We start from the raw sequence: 17,940 nt of genomic DNA on the forward strand, positions 1-17,940 counted from the left end.
CCATCAGGTGAAGTGTAGTCTGAGGCTTCCCAGATGCATGATCATTGCCAGCAACTTGATTAAATTCTGTGCCCAGTCCCTGGTACAGAGGATCAAAGTGAGAAACTAAAACCTCATGACCTGTTTGTGTGGTTGTAAAATGGACTCACTGCTGTAGGGAACAGCATAGCTGTCCTCTCCAAATTGTATAGAATTATCCTGTGATTCAACAATTCTACATCTACTTATAGACCTTAATAGAAATCAGGAGCTCAAGCAGATATTTGCATTCCCATGTTCACAATAGGATTATTCCCATGAAACAAAATATGGAAATAATCCCCAAAGGATGGATGAACAGGTACTATATATGTATCCTACAATATTGTGTTAAGTGAAATAAAACAGAAAGAAAAGGAAAATGTTATCTGATTACATGTATGTGATTATCCAGCAGAGTCCAATTCATAAGACAGATAGTAGAATGGTGTTTCCAGGGGTTTAAAGACGGGAAATGAAGTTATTGCTGGGAGGGTTCACAGTTGCAGTTTGGAAATAAAGTTCTGGAGCAGGATGGTGCTCATGACTGCACAAGGTAAATGCTCTTAATGACACTGAACTGGTCACTGGCTAAGGTAATGGATTTTGTATCGTGCATATTTTAACATATTTTAGATGGTAGATAAGAGGTGATAAAGAGGCCAGAAGGGATGGGTGGATTCAGGGACAATTCTGTAATTCTCTGTTCATTTTTTGATGAGTAATGCTCTCCCAGGTCCTGATCATAACATACATCCAATATATCACTCAAAGGACAGAATTTACAGCTGAAGCCTCCTGTTTCCTGACTGCACATTTGATTCTTTACCTACACTCAGTAACAAGTCACTGATCCCTTCATTCTGAGCAGAAGAGAGAGGAGAAGAAGCGTTTGGGAAAGTTCTCCATGACCAGTACTGTCCTCAGGGGGCTCCCACTCTGCATGTCTGTGGTGGGGGTAGGGAGACTCCTCTTCTGTGCTTCTTTCTTTATTAAGGCAAGATTCAAGTCTACAATTCAGCATCTGTCCTGGAGCACCCAGTTCAGTGGCATTTCATGACTCAGGCCTATGAGACCCTCATCATGCCTGGCAAAGAATACCTCCACCATCCCCAGTGGTAACCCAGGTTCCTTAAACTGTCATTCTCCATTCCCCATGCTCAGCCATGGACCACTATTGTGCTTTCTAAGGATTTGTGTGTTCTGGGTATTTATATAAAAGCAAATATAAAAAATAAGTAAATATTTACATTTTAGGATAATCTAATTCCATTAGTCACAAAAATTCTAAATCATGAAACAATACATTTAACAGTATGTTTGTAAACATTTCATTTAAAGGGGTAAAAAAATTGAAAACAGTTCAAACATCTGACCTCAGAGTAAGGGTTAATTATGGTCAATTCTACAAAAGCTGCATAGGTTGAAGCATATATATGAAAATAAAAACAATTGTCCTGGTCAAGCTTTCCCATTAGTGGGACACAGAATCCAAGACCCACAACTAAGAAGAGGAGAAGTTTAATCTGGCTTATGGTTTCAGGGGATTCAGTCCTGGGTGGTTCCAAGGCAGGGACACTACAGCAGGAGGGTGTGCTGGAGCAAAGATGCTCAGTTCATGGTGGTCAGGAAGCAGAGTGGAGGGACAGTGCCAGGAAGGAAGGTACCAGAGACCAGATGTAGTACCTAGGGTCACTCCTCCATGACTCGTACAGATGAGCCCAGAAGTACACGTTACCAGTCACTTGGACAGCTCTCAAGCCCATCAAGTTGACAATGAAGATTAATCATCACATAGCTAAAGATTTGTGATGCTAAGATTATAGGTGATTTATATATGTGCGTATATACAGTATTTTGGGGGTTTTCCACCTTTAAAATTCTATCCAAAGTCAAAAAAGTGCTGAATTTTATGTTGAACAGAATTCTAGAATTAATAAATTCTTTTAGAAATAATAGAAAAATCCATTCCTTAGGTTAGTTTTATAAAATCCAGTCAAAAAGACTGAAAAATATACAAACAAAATACAGGAAGATCCAGAAATCTTAACTCTGCTTTGAACAACTACTTTGAAAGATAGATACACAATTTCTGAGCTGAACATGAAGAATTGTAAGATGCAACCTCACACCTAAGTACCTTCCCAGGGGAAATGAGTGCTATCTCCATCCAAACACAAGAATGACTGCAGCAACTTCATTTTTAAGGTCAAAGCTGGAAACACCACACAGGGCCTCAGCTGATGGACACATGAGGATTTGTGGTTCATCTACACAGTGTGATGTGATGGCTCAGCCACTGACAAGGATAAGCACACAGGAAACCTAACATGGTTATGAGGATTGAAAACCCTACCAGCTCCCCCCAAAACAAAAACAAAAACAAAATCAAATAATACCCCCCCCCGCAATCCTGGGTGGTTACAGACCTGGCACCTCTAAAAAAAAAAAACTGGTTCCCAGAGACAAAAAGTAGATGCATTGCTTAGGATGGAAGGAAGCAATTACACTGAGCCACAAAGAAAATGTGAAAATGATGTATGCATCTCCACTGGGGTGAGGGTTTTCAAGGGGCTCATGAAGGTCAAGATTCTTAGGGTTTTTTTTGTTTGTTTGTTTTTTTAGCTTTAGTTTTGTTTTGTTTTGGGTACCAGGAACCAAACACAGGATCTTGTACTTGCCAGGGAGCCCTTTGCCACTGAGCTATATCCTTGTTCCATGTCAAGATTCATTGAATTTTGTAGTTTAAACCAGTAAGTTAATTGTATGTCAATTATAGTGAAATAAAATTGCTTTAAAAAAACACTTCTCAGCCTCCCCATCCCGGCTGTGCTTGGAGAACTGTGGAGCTTCCAACAAGTAGGCGGGCGCATGCTATCCCCTGAGCCCAGCCTATTTGGGACTCCTGCACCTCACCATTGGTGTGCAGAGGAGGAACTGGGCAGATCTGGGGTGCCTGCATCCGCCTCCCCATGTGTCTGGAGGACTGTGGATTTCTCAGCAAGCAGGGGAGCATCACAGGTTCCAGAGGCCCCGCGGCCTGTGGTAAGCGCACTCTGCCCAAAGCCCAGTCTGTTCAGGACCCTCCAGGCTTCCGGGTGCAGTGAAGTAGATAAGTGGGTTTGAGGCATCTACATCCGCCTCCCCATCCTGGCAGCACTCAGAAAACTGTGGAGCTTCCAACAAATAGGCGGGCGCATGCTATCCCTGGAGCCCAGCCTATTTGGGACTCCTGCACCTCACCATCGGTGTGCACAGGAGTGGCTGGGCGGATCTGGGGCGCCTGCATCTGCCTCCCCATGTGTCTGGAGGAGTGTGGATATCTCAGCAAGCAGGGGAGCATCACAGGTTCCAGAGGCCCCGCGACCTGTGGTGAGAGCAAAGCGCACTCTGCGCAAAGCCCAGAATGTTGGGGACCCTCCAGGCTTCTGGGTGCAGTGAAGTAGATAAGTGGGTTTGAGGCATCTACATCCGCCTCCCCATCCATGTTGCGCTTGGAGAACTGTGGAGCTTCCAACAAGCAGGTGGGCGCACAGTGTCCCTGAAGCCCTACTTATCTGGAACTATGGAGTTCTAAACAGGCAGAAGAGGGCCATTGGTTCTACAGGCCGAGTGACTTAGGGTAATGGGGTGCCAGAGTCTCAGGAGCTGCGAACATAGAAGGGGATTTCCAACAGACCTTGAGTAAGCTTTCAAATAACACATGAAACACAGAAATATAGGAAAATGACAAAACAAAAGACCAAATTACAACCTCAAACCTGCAGCCCATCTCAAGAAATCCTAGGAGCAATGTATATAGAAGAAAATATATGCCATTCACCTCAAATATCGGACACAATAGCTACTGAAATTAACAAATAACTCCAGGAAGCTTTAAAGAAATTCAAACTCGAAATAATCTTCCAGGTAAAATGATAAAAGAAATGATAAAAGAAATGAAAGAGATTCTGAATATATCTAAAGAAAACACAGTTAAAAAATTGGAGGAACTAAACAAAAAGATAGAGTCCCTAGATGAGCAATATAAGAAACAAAGAGAATACATAATGCAGATGCACAGAGATATACAGGAAATAAAAAACTCCACTGAAAGTTGTAAACCGCCTCAATGAAAGTGAAGATAGAATTTCAGACCTTGAAGACAGGATTGCAGCTAGTGAACAGGAAAGGAAAGATCTTTTAAAAATAACAAGGAATCAGGAAACAACAATTCAACAACTGCAAGATGATGCAAAGAAAAATAACATAAAAATGATAGGGATTAATGAAAAAGAAGGAGACAACATAAAGGATGTCAAGAGGATATTTAGAGAAGTAATAGCTGAAAATTTCCCAAGCATGAGATCAGAAACCGACATCAGGATCAGTGAAGCATATAGAACTCCAAATAGTCATAACCAAAATAAAACTACACCCAGACATATAATAATCACCGTCCCAGAAATCCAACACTAGAATAGATTATTAAAAGCTGTCAGAGGGAAAAGACAGATCACTTATAAAGGAAAACCTATCAGAATCACAGCAGACTTCTCAGCACAAACAATAAAGTCAAGAAGAGCATGGAGTGAAGTATTCCAGATCCTAAAGCAAAATGATTTCCAACCTAGACTGATGTATCCTGAAAAACTATCATTCAAAATTGATGGTGAAATATGATACTTCCATTACAAAGAACAGCTGAAGAACTTCATGAACACCAAACCAACCCTGCAAAAAATATTTAAAGACAGTTTAGAAACAAAAAGGAAAAACCCACTAAGCAAAGCAGATAATTAAACAGAACAGAAAGATAAAGATGCAACAGCAGAAATAACATGTCAACAATAAACCAGCATTTAACAGTAATAACCATTAATTTAAATGGTCTCAATGCACCAATCAAAAGAAACTGACTAGCAGAATGGATCAAGAAACAAAATCCAACCATATGCTATTTACAGGAAACCCATCTAACCCAGAAGGATACTTACAGATTGAAAGTCAAAGGATGAAAATGAATACTTCATGCAGTAGGAATCCAAAAAAAAGCAGGAGTAGCCATTCTGTTTGCAGACAACGTGAACTTTAAACCAACAATGACCATAAAGGACAAAGAAGATCACTACATACTCCTTAGGGGAAAACTCCAAGAGGAAGAGATAACTATCTTAAATATATATGCACCAAACTCCAGAGCACCCAGTTATATAAAACAACTATTAACAGAAATGAAAACTCAAATTATCAGTAACACAATTGTAACAGGAGACCTTAATACACCATTGACACCAAGGGACAGATCAACCAGACAGAAAATGAGCAAAGAAATAACAGAACTGAATCACACCTGCGAACAAATGGATTTGATAGACATATACAGAATGTTCTACCCAACAACATCAGAATACACATTCTTCTCAGCAGTACATGGATCATTCTCTAAAATAGACCATATATTAGCTCAAAGAACATATTTAAACAAATGCAAAAGAGTTGAAATCATCCCTTGCATGTTATCGGATCATGGCACTCTGAAATTAGAAATTAATGATAAAAGATACTGCAAAAATCTCGCAAACACATGGAAACTGAATAACACACTCTTGAGTAAACAGTAGGTCACAGAAGAAATTAAACAATACCTAAAAGAAAATGAAAATGCAGATACAACTTACCGGAATTTGTGGGATGCAATGAAAGCTGTCCTGAGAGGAAAATGTATTGCACTGAGTTCCCACATCAGGAAATCAAAACAAATACAAATAAATAACGTGATGCTACACTTCAAACAGCTAGAAAAAGAAGAGCAATTCAAGGCCAAAGCCAAAAGAAGAGAGGAAATTATAAAAATCAGAGCAGAAATTAATGCAATAGAGACTAAGAAAACAATCCAAAGAATCAACTTGTCAAAGAGTTGGTTCTTTGAAAGAATAAATAAAATCGATAAGCCCCTAGTCAACCTTATTTAAAAACGGGAGGAAAAAGCTCAAATTCATGCAATAAGAAATGAAAAAGGTGAAATCACTACAGACCCAATAGAAATACAGGAGATCATCAAAACCTATTTCAAAAACCTCTACTCTCAAAGGTTTGATAACACAGAAGAAATAGACAGATTTTTAGAAACATATGAGGTACTAAAGCTAGATGAAGAGGATGTAAAACTGTTGAATAATCCAATCTCTGTTACTGAAATTGAAAACGTAATTAAGTCCTTACCTACAAAGAAGAGCCCAGGCCCAGATGGATTCACTGCAGAATTCTACAAGAAATACAAAGAAGACCTAATGCCGACACTCCTCAAACTATTCAATGAAATTTAAAGAGAAGCAATCCTTCCTAAGTCATTCCTGGAAGCAAATATTACTCTAGTACCAAAACCTGAGAAAGACCCAACTAAAAAGAGAACTATAGACCAATCTCCCAAATGAACACAGATACAAAAATCCTCAATAAAATATTGGCAAATAGGATGCAGCAAATCATCAAGAAGATTATACATCATGGCCAAGTGCAATTCATCCCAGTAATGCAAGGATGGTTCAACATACGTAAATCAATAAATGTAATCCACCATATCAATAAAGCCAAAAGTAAGAATCACATGATCATTTCTATAGATGCAGAAAAAGCCTTTGATAAGGTCCAACATTCATTCATGATAAGAACTTCACAGAAAATTGGAAAAGATGGTCTTTACCTCAATATAATAAAGGCCATTTATGACAAACCAACAGCCAGCATCATACTAAATGGCCAAAAATTGAAAGCCTTTACTTTAAAATCAGGCACAAGACAAGGATGTCCTTTATCACCACTCCTGTTTAATATAGTACTGGAAGTACTAGCCACAGCAATTAGGCAAGAGCAAAAAATAAAAGGGGTAAAGATAGGATAAGAAGAAGTTAAATTATCATTGTTTTGTAGATGAAATGATACTCTACATAGAAGATACACTAAACTCCATTGAAAGATGCTTAAATATCATAAATAAATTCAGTAATGTAGCTGGATATAAAATCAATTCTGAAAAATCAATAGCATTTCTATACACCAACAACAAATTCACTGACAGAGTAATAAGTGAAGCCACATCCTTCACACTAACAACCAAAAAAATGAAATATTTAGGAATTAATCTTACAAAAGAAGTGAAAGAACTATACAGGGAAAATTATAATACACTAAAAAAAGAAACTGAACATGTTCTCAGAAAATGGAAAGACATCCCTTGTTCATGGATAAGAAGAATAAATATTGTGAAAATGAACATTCTCCCAAAACTCTAATTCAGATTCAATACAACCTCAATAAAAATACCATCATCCTACCTCATAGATCTAGAGAAATCACTCCTAAAATTCATCTGGAACCAGAAGAGACCCAGAATAGCAAAAGCAATTCTAAGCAGCAAAGGAAAGGCAGGAGGCATCACAATCTCTGACTTGAAGTTATACTACAAAGCAACAGTAGTAAAATCAACATGGTATTGGAATCGAAACAGAGCCAAAGATCAATGGAATAGATTACAAGATACAACCACAACTACAAACACACTCAACCACCTTATCTTTGATAAAGGAGCCAAGCAGGTTCACTGGAAGAACGACAGTCTCTTTAATAAATCGTGCTGGAAAAACTGGCTCTCCATTTGCCGAAAACTAAAGCTAGACCCATGTCTATCACCATGTACTAACTTAAAATCTAAATTGGTCAAAGATCTGAATATTAAAACAGAAACACTAAATCTATTGGGAGACAAAATGGGTAGAAACATAGCGGTAGGTAGAGAATTCATGAACAGGACTCAAACCGCACGGGAAATACTTCCCAGAATCAATAACTGGGACACTTCTTATTAAAAAGTTTCTGCATGTCAAAAGAAATCTCCAGCACAATAAAAAGAAAACCCACAAACTGGGAAAAGATTTTAGTGAACTCTCTCTCAGACAAGGGACTCTTGTCTAAAACACATAAAGAATTAAAAAAACTCAGACCCCCAAAATTCAAAGATCCAGTCCAAAAATGGGCATCTGAGATGAATACTCACTTCTCAGATGAAGAAATACAAATGGCAAAGAAATACATGAAAAAATGTTCATCATCATTGGTCATTAGAGAAATGCAAATTAAAACCACACTGAGATATCATCTCACTCCTGAAAGAATGGCCAGGATCCAGAAAACCAACAACAACAAATGCTGGAGAGGCTGTGGGGAAAAAGGAACTCTCCTACACTTTTGGTGGGAGTGTAGACTGGTACAGCCTTTGTGGAGGTCAGTCTGGAGATTTCTCAAAAAGCTGGTATTGGAAGTCTCTTTTATTCCAGCTATTCCACTTCTAGGCATATTCCCAGAAGAAGTGAAAGCATCATACAACAGTGATATATGTGCACCTATGTTTATAGCAGCACAATTTGTAATTGCCAGATCTTGGAAACAACCCAAATGTCCATCAACTGAGGAATGGATAAAAAAGTTGTGGTATTTCTATACAATGGAGTATTACTCAGCTATAAACAAGGTCACATTGAGATATTTATCAATAAATGGGTGCAGCTTGAGACCATACTCATAAGTGAAATAAATCAATCTCGCATGTGTGAATACTGAATAGTTTCCCTAATGTAATTAATGATTCAAATATATAATACGTGATAATCATGATTCCCCATTATGTGGCCTTGAAGCCTTATAAAGTTTTCACTTATTAATTGGAAAGGCTTTATTCTGGGCTTCTTGATATGGAAATATTTGAAGCTATAGTATGTGAAGTTTTATTCAAATGTTTCAAGGAAAAAGACAGACACTATGGTAACTACTATTAAGTTTGGTTATTTGGTGGTGAAGCACTAGGTTGCTGAAACTGTCATGCTTTGACCTGTATTGTTATATTGTTATGTCCTCTTTTATCTCAATCTCTCCCTTATTCATTAAAAAATTATTTAGATATTTTTATGGTTTTTTTAATTAAGGGGAACAATTTAAAAAAAATTAGCAGGATATATAATAGTAACTTTATTTGATTTCCTATTAACTTGTTTTGAAGTCCAGTAATACTCCCACTACCTTGTTTTGACTGGTTACACTCTGTTCCATTCTGTATGATAGTATCAAGTTTGAGGGTATAGGCAACTACTTTGAAGGCAATAAGATTCGCTAAGATACCCATTCTGGTTTGACTATTGTCTCCTTTGGAAGTCCTGTAATGTTTACAATGCTTAAGTTTTATTGGTCTTGTTCTCTACTGTTTTGTTGAACTTTATAATACCTAATGAGACAGACAATTCCTTTTAAGGAAACAAGAGACATTATGGTAACCATTGTTGATAACCTTGTACTCTGTTTTACATCATGTGCTATGTCTATCCTTGATTTGAACTGACAGCTTTGTTTTGCCATATTTGACTTTATTCTTTCCCAAAAAAAGTAATAAGAATTAAGGAGTAATAAAACACAAAATGTGTAAATTTTGTTGTAAAAAACAGAAGGAAAAAAACTGCTCTAAAAGATACAACAGCAAGTGTGTTTAGGTTAGCAAGTGTGTTAAATAGCTGACCATATTAATGTTTTTGGTTGGATCATTGAACACAACTGATTGTAGTCTCACTGTTTGAATGTCCACTCTGTATGCTATGATACTGTGACTTGAGCAACTATCTCTAAGATGATAATATGTAATCTATTACCTGGTGATTTCTTACTGTTTTTTTTTTTTTTTATTACTTGTACCCTTACACCGCTTTGTTTTGTTTTGGTTTTTCTCTTTTTCCTTTTAAATAAAATTTAAAAAAAAAACACTTCTCAACTGGGCTACCCACCATAGCTTTGGTTATTTATAGATTTATTTACAAGCAATTTTGTTTATTTACAGATTTATTTATTTTTTGCAGTGCTGGGGATTGAATCAAGACTCTTGATTCTTTTGTCATAATATATATTTCATAATAATACCATGACACTGGAATATAAGAATTAGTATTATTAAAATATCTGAAATCAACCAGAAAAATATCAATGGCATTGCTATTAAAATATCAGTGAAATTTTCCTAGAAATAAAAAAAAAATTCTAAGATTTCTATGAGGACACAAGAGACTATTAATAATCTCTCATCTTCAGAAAAAAGAAGAGAGCTAGAAACATCACTGTACCTGATTTCAAATTTTATTTTACAATGAAAGTAATTAAAATAGTATTATACTGCAACAATATGAGACCTTGATAACAAATGAGATACACCACAGAATAGTAACAGAATATGAGTCCAGATAGAAACCCATTCAGATGCATTTAATGAGACTGTTAAAGGGACCGACACACACACGAGAAAAACGACAGTCCCCTCAGTGTGTGCTGTAGGGACAATTGTGGCTCCACACTCGAACAAAGGAAACCAAACCTTTTCCTTATCTCCCACACAAACATCAGCTAAAATGGATAAAAGCCTTAAGGGAAAGAATTGAAAGTGGAATATCTTTAAAATAATAGGAATGAGGGAGGTCAGGTGGAAAATTCCTTAACATTGGTTGGCTCCAAAACTACATACAAAAAAACACATACAAAACCACATTAAAAAAAAAAAAAAACTGAAACAACACCTCCCCGAAACTAGAACAAATTATATTTCACAAAAATAAGAGTTTCTGCACACCAGGAAAAATAATCAACCACCCTGGCATGATGCACCACAGCATCAAAACTAGCCTGGGCAATTTCATAACTGCCTTCAAACGAAAATGGCTGTGGAGCCAGGCATGGTGGTGCAGTCCTATAATCTCAGCACTCAGGAGGCAGAGACAGGAGGATCACTTCAAGTTCGAGATCAGCCTGAGCGACAAAGTGAGCCCAAGGCCAGCCTGAATGGTCTCAAAAGGTGGGGGGAAAATGCTGGTGATAGCACAGTATAAAGGCACTGAATTCAACACCCTCTGCCATACTATACACACACACACACATGCACATGCACACGCACACGCACACACACACACACACACACACACACACACACACACACACAGAACTACTATGTGACCCAATCCAACTTCCAGGTATTCAGCCAAAGGAATGGAATCACAGAAGTTCATGCTAACCAAGACACTGAGTCATCTCAGGAGTGGATTACAGATTAGTGGATAAAGAAAACGTTATGAGGCATAGCCAGACACCAGCCTTTTCCTGTGCATCAGTGGCATTTATGGACTGTGCGGGAAAAGAACAAGAAGTCATAAAGAAGCAAGTGCTCCCCACAAATCGGTGCCATGTGCAGGCTACTATGGAGACAGTGAGATGCCAGCCCTTCCAGTGCATGGGTTGGAAAGAATAGCCAACCTCCATCCTGCCACCTCATGCCATAAGTGACTGGCTGACCCATTGAAACACAGGCTTCAAAGATGGCTACTGAGGTAGAATACAGTTTAATGCTTGTAGTGTTTAGTGTTTCACTGACTGTGCAGGTCTAAAGGCGGCGGTGTGATCATCTATTCAGAAGATGGAAACGTGTAGTGTAGCATCTATGGGGTCTCTCTCTCTGAGGATGATGACCATTGCTGATTTACTATCATCCTGTTTTTAAGTCATGAATCATTTTTTCGTTTTGTTGGGTTGGGTTTTATTACATTTTATTTTATTTGATAATGGCACTGGCAGCTGCCAATGGCACTGGCAGCTTCTTTGAAGATAGCAAGATATAGTCTGGTAGCCATTTTGGATTTACTATAGTCTTCTTTTGAGGTCCTTTATTGCATTCATTGTTTTGTTTTTATTGGTTCTATTTTGTCCTGTTTTGTTTGATTTTTCTATATCTGAAGGTATTTGCAGCCATTTTAAAGAGGCATTATGGTAACCAGTGCTGTTCCTATTTTTTGAATCCTGTGTCACACTTGTTTGTTTTGATTTGTTTTATTCTGTTTTATTTTGCTTGGTTCTATTCTCTTTAAAATAAAAATGTGAAGGATAAAGGGAATATTATTCAGACTGTAAAAATCAAGAAATCTATCCATATATGATAGCATGGTAGACCTGGAGGACACAATGCTCTCACTCAAGACAGACACAGAAAGAGATATACAACATGTTCTTGTTTATATACAGAAGACAAAGAAGGCAAAATCATAAAAATAGAGAGAATATCAGTAACTATGATATTAGCTATAATTAGTAAGAACCTATCATGCAACTAAAATCTGCTGAGTGAAATTTTCTGATATTTTCTCATCGTACATCCAAAAAATGTTAGCTATATGAGGGAATATTTAATTATACTAATTGTGGTAATCATTTCATAATATATGTATATGTCAGAAACTCAAGTGGCATACATCTATACCTATAATTTATTGTCAGGAAAAGAGATTGCAAAAATCCAATGTTAATATTTTTCTTTAGGTTAGCAAAATAACAATTTTCAGAATTATCATAAATTAAGTTCACTTCTGCTATTTAGAATACAATTATATGAATCACATATGTTTTTATGAAAGATAGACTTTTTAGATATCTCCAGAAAAAAGTGAGTAAGATTCTGCCTGTTTTCTGGAAGTTTCCAATGAGTTTGGCAACTATTAGAACACTTGTGAAGACACCATTACCTGGGCCTTAAAATTCACCACTATGCTAATTTATAAAAAAAAAAAAACAATGCATGGTTGAAGCCATTTGACTTTCAAATCATGTCCTATCTTGTCCCATTTTTGTACATAATTATTATTTTTCAAATTACAGTTGATTGTTAAGCTTTAGTTCCATAAATTTTAATATTTCCCACATTGGAACTGACCAAGGAGGAGGCTCTCTGTGGTTTCTGTGGCAAAGCTAGCTGCATGCATTCAAGTATCTGATGAACAGTAGCACAGTCTGGGCTGCTCAAAGCACCTCAGAGCTGTTATAGCTTTAGGGTCAGGGAGTCCCCTGGCTTACCTGAGTCCATGCAATTGCAGACACAGTGGTGAGAAAGGGCTCCCCATCTTCCTTAGCCCTCATTTTCCTCCCCAATACTTCTCATCTCCTACCCACTTCTTCTGCTGCTGCTCCTCCTCCATAAATTATAATTATGTACAAAAATTGGACATGATAGGACATGATTTGTAGGTCTGGGTACACTTGGATCTAAGCAGAAAGTCAGGCAAAGGGCTCAAGGAAATCTTTCTAGTCTGTACCAGGCTTAAGGAAGTCAACAGTTAGGCACTGAGGGCCATGGCATTCACTGAGCTGGGGCAGGAAAAGTCTGGCAAGGGTGGCCCCACCCAGCTGGCCAGGCCTCACCTTGCAGTTCCCGAGGGGCTGCACAACCCTCTTTGCTCAGGATGAATATACTCTGTCTCTATAGTTGGGACGCTCGGGCTGTGCTTCCCCACAGCCAGCACAGGCCTGGGGACAGAAGGGTAGGGATCCAAGGCAGAGAGGCCCTGAGGTAGGACCACTGACAGTGAAAGGGCTTTGTTTTTATTTACCAATACAAACATGTTAAAATGCACTTTTTGCTTTTGTAAAAGGTTAACTAGAGCTAATGTGTTTATGGGAAATAAGCCCTAAGGTTCTGGCAAAAGGAAGCTGCTTGAACTTAGTTTTGCAAATTGGCCCACTCCTCATCCCTGTATAGAGCAGCCATCCTGGCACCTATCAAGAAATGGCTATTTGTTTTCAACAAGTTCAGAGCCTATTCCTAAGAAAAGAGACACCAAGCCTTGCCCAGAAAGGAGAATCTAACTCTTTAGTAATATTCTCGTGCATCACTAAATGAAGGCACACATTCTAATAAATATGCAGATGGATGGCTTGATCATTGTGTGCATATAATAAAATGTACTTATACAAACTAATATATCAAGATGCAGGCACTGTCAGGAGGTGATGTAATTTCATGGGACTGTCATCATATATGCAGTCCAACATTGGCTGGCATGCAGCACATGACTGTAGAAGCAAAGCCACCATCATTTAGTGACCACCTGTTAAATACTAGGCATTGTGCAAAGAGCATGTTCTCTACAAATTGGATCTTCTACAGTGGAAAAATAATTAAGACTCAGGAAAGCGCGGTGACTTTCTCTAGACAACAAACAAGGTTAAAAGTAGGTCACCTCTCAAAGGAGCAGAATAACAAAAGTCTTTCTCCAAAATATCCCAAAAGAATTGAAACATATTTGTATTCTGTATTTGGTAATAGTTTAATAAATTCTTCTTACAAGCAAAAATAGTGCTGTGATTCTGCTTCTTACGTCTGGGTTAACTGTAACCACTGGACACCACATATGGGGCAGAAACGCTTGTTCTATGGACGTCCAGGGGTGGATCTCTATCGTCTGCATCCCACCCATCTCTCTTGTATGGACTGCCAAAAATTACTGCCCAGATGCCAGTTCTTGTCCACTGCTGTTGTATGGTCTACAAGTAAGAATGGCTTGTACATTTTGTTTTTGTTTTTGACAGAGTCTCACTATGTAGCCCAGGCTAGTCTCGAACTTGCAGTGACCGTCTTGCCTCAGCCTCCTAAATACTCAGATGAGAGATGTGTGCCATCACATCCAGCAGGTGCCACCATGCTCATCATTGCATATTTCTAAGTGGATAAAAGTTTTATGTTTCATATTAGATGACCATTGGATGACATTAAAATTTGGACATCCACAATTATATTTGTGTACATTATTTGCACATATGCACAGTCCTATAGGTGCTTTTCTCAATACAGTGGCAGAGACGAGAGGTTGCAAGAAATCCTGTGGTCTTTATGGCCCATAAATTTTACTGTTTGGCACAGAGCATGCAAAGTGCTAACCTCTGGTGTAGTGGTTTATAGCCTAATCGTAACAACCCCACACCACAAAGCCTCATGTGCACAGGGTAGGGCTTTACGGAGGTGTTGAACTAGGAGTTGTACAGCTGATTTGCTGTTAGGACATCTTGTCTGATAAGAAGAAGCTGGTCCTTGAGGTGTGGGGGTGTCTCCCTTACTGGCACCTCCCATTGTGCTTTGCTTCCTTGATGACTTAAAGTGAGCAGCTTTCATCTCCCCAGACCACCAAGTGGTTTGTGCTTTCAAACACTGACTGAAATTCTAGAGTGGGAGCCAAAATTAACCTCTCCTTTAAGCTGTGGGTGGCAGGTGTTTTGTCTCATGATAAGAAAAGTAACTAAGGCACCTGGCGTACACATCTGATATCTTGGCCCATCTTGCTCCTTTATCAAAGGAAACTTTATCCTTAACCAGTGTGCTGTGCACTTCCACCAAGATGTGCACTTGCTAAGAACTCTGTTCCTCAGTCTCCCTTCACCTGTCATTCTCTGAGCTGACATTCTCTTGTCACACGGCTGGCTCCTTTGTACTGAGTTAAGATCCATGCACTCAGGATCAACTTGTCAAAAATAAAATTTTCAGTGAAGAAAGGTTCATGTCTCAAAAACAAACAACAAAAACAGGTGACAGAGCAGCAGCACATAAGGGAAGAGAAAGTCACTGCTGACCCCAGGCTTGGTCCCAAGGGTTCAGGCACCCCTGCAGCTCCTCCTGACACCAGCTGTAGTGAGTCAGGGCTCCAACATTCACAGGACCACTGAGAGAGAGCTCTGTTCCTATCTTCTCCCTGTTAAGGAGAGGAAAAAGAAGCCTGGGAGGCCAAGGAAAGCCAGGCCAAAAAACAACACACAATACAAAATACTTAAGAAATTATTATAGTTACATATACAATAAACTTAACATCAGTACTATGGAATACAAAACCAAGTACTGAGATGGCTATCTCAGTAAACCCAGAGCAAACCCACCACAGAATCCAATCACCTAAATGTAATGGTTCAGCAGCTCTGGTTCCTGCTTGTTGCTGCTGCTGCTTGACAATTTCAAAGTTTTTGGTATCTGCACCAGACATTCTCTCCTTGTTAGCTTGTGCATGCCAAGGTGTGGATCAGACTATGCATTTACCTAAAATCCCATCATAATTTCAGGGTGGCTGGCAGCCTCTTGTCTACTGGAAATCATTTTTCAAATTTTGATATAATAAACCTGAGACAATGTGCTTAGTCTGTTGAGGGGAAATGAGATGAACTGAAATAAATGCAGGAAACTCATTTTGTCCTGGCAGATTCAGTTGCTACTGAAGCACATGTCATGGGGGTAAAAAGACATGAGTCATGGTTTGCTGTAAGAGATACTGAAAGGCACAGAAATGCCCCAAGGATCATTCCTGCATAGCTTCCGTCATGCTACCAAGCTGCAGAGTGGATTCTGAGCATCCAAGCACCTAGCGTTTGAACTGCAGTAGGAATCTGTAAATGCTTAGGTACCTGGGCAGGAAAAAGAGAAGAAAAGTTTTGTGGCAAAATGCAGGTTTAAATATATGGTTAAATAAACCAAGAAACACCTAAAAAAAATAAACAACAAAAAGGAAAGGTAATGCTAATGTTGTGTTTCCTTCTAGTGCTGCAGCCTCAGAAAGGAGAGAAGCAAAATTTATAGAATGAAAGGGTCACAGTGGGAAATGGACTTGGCCTAGGAGGATGAGGGTGTGTAGATCCACTATTTGAGCCCCACCCAGGGCAGTATCAGGCACCTGGTGGAGGCTGAGGCCAGGACACAGGCACTGAGACTGAGGAGGCAGAGTCTTTGCTGCATCCTGGCTGCTCTGTTTCCTGTGCCTGCAGGGCTGCAGCATGGATGTGGTGGGGGAAAGTGGTGTAAGGCAGGCAGTGCTGGGCTTCTCTGCACACTTCACACTCCCTACTCTGTCTGGCAGCAGAAGATTCAGGTCCTCCGGGCTAGAAAAACACTCTAAAGAGAAACTCTTTTTGATCTCTGAGATCACTGGCACAGATGAGCATGACGGCTTCTAGGAGGGGCTCCGCATGGCCTCATGTGTTAGAGTTTTTAAAGTTAGTCATAAACGGTGTGTGGGCTGTCTGAGTACCAAGACTGCTTACTATATATACTATAAGGTGATGTTTCAATTTTCTACACTGTGCATTGCCTTCATTATACATAAATGAAAATTAAATCATCCAGTTTCTCTGATCTATTCAAGAAATGAAGCACTATTTATTTTTCCTAAGTTGAGTATAAAAGAAGAAACACTGAATGAAGCACTATCAATAATGGAATGGAAATGGAAAATAGAAAAACACACAAAGATTTCCCTCCTTTATGGGGTGTGGTTACACACTACACGCTGGACAGGAGAGGGCTGGAATGGCCCTGCTGCCAGAGCTCCTTGCTGCAGGCCTGAGTCCCCCTGTCTCACTCAGGGGAGCTCTGTACAAGAAGGTCAGCCTGTTACAGAGCCCACCCTGACTGAATGTCTTCCACCCAGGCACAGTTCTCAACTGCAGCATGTGGATTCAACACAGCTGTGGAGCAGGACAGGTGTTTACAGAGTACAGGGCAGGAGAATGGGACAATGCAGGCAGATCATGGTACAAAGCCTGAAATAAGTTACCAGGCCCTAATCGGCCCTACTTTCCCAGAGCGTTAACCACACCCCATAAGTGTGTGCATTAAAAGACTAAGTAACTGAAAGGAGTTACTCACAAAAATACATTCTGTAGGGATAATTTGAAGATACAGAAGTAAATGGAGACATCCCTAAGTAAAAAGAGATTTTACCCTTAATGGGTATGTGGTGTCCTTTGGTGTGACTGACCCACACCCATCAGGAGCAAACACACTGAGCCACAGAGCAATAACAAACACAGGCAATGGGTCAATATACAAAACTGCTTAATAACAACCATGAAAGCCAAGATAAGATAAATGCTCTGGTGAATTGAAACAAGTGTATAATAAAGAATAAATGTTTATCACTTTTCAATTTTTCCAGGACATTGAAGAGAAAGAACCACCATCTAATTCTTTTAGCTGAAAAAGTTACCCTGAGAAAAAATCCAGGCAATAATGTGGGAGAAAAATAAAACAAAATTTAAAAAATGATAACACCCTATTGACCA

This window comes from Cavia porcellus, unplaced genomic scaffold (assembly GCF_034190915.1).
Source record: "Cavia porcellus strain 051 isolate PalLab524CR breed Dunkin Hartley unplaced genomic scaffold, mCavPor4.1 scaffold_41, whole genome shotgun sequence".
Classification (NCBI taxonomy): domain Eukaryota; kingdom Metazoa; phylum Chordata; class Mammalia; order Rodentia; family Caviidae; genus Cavia; species Cavia porcellus.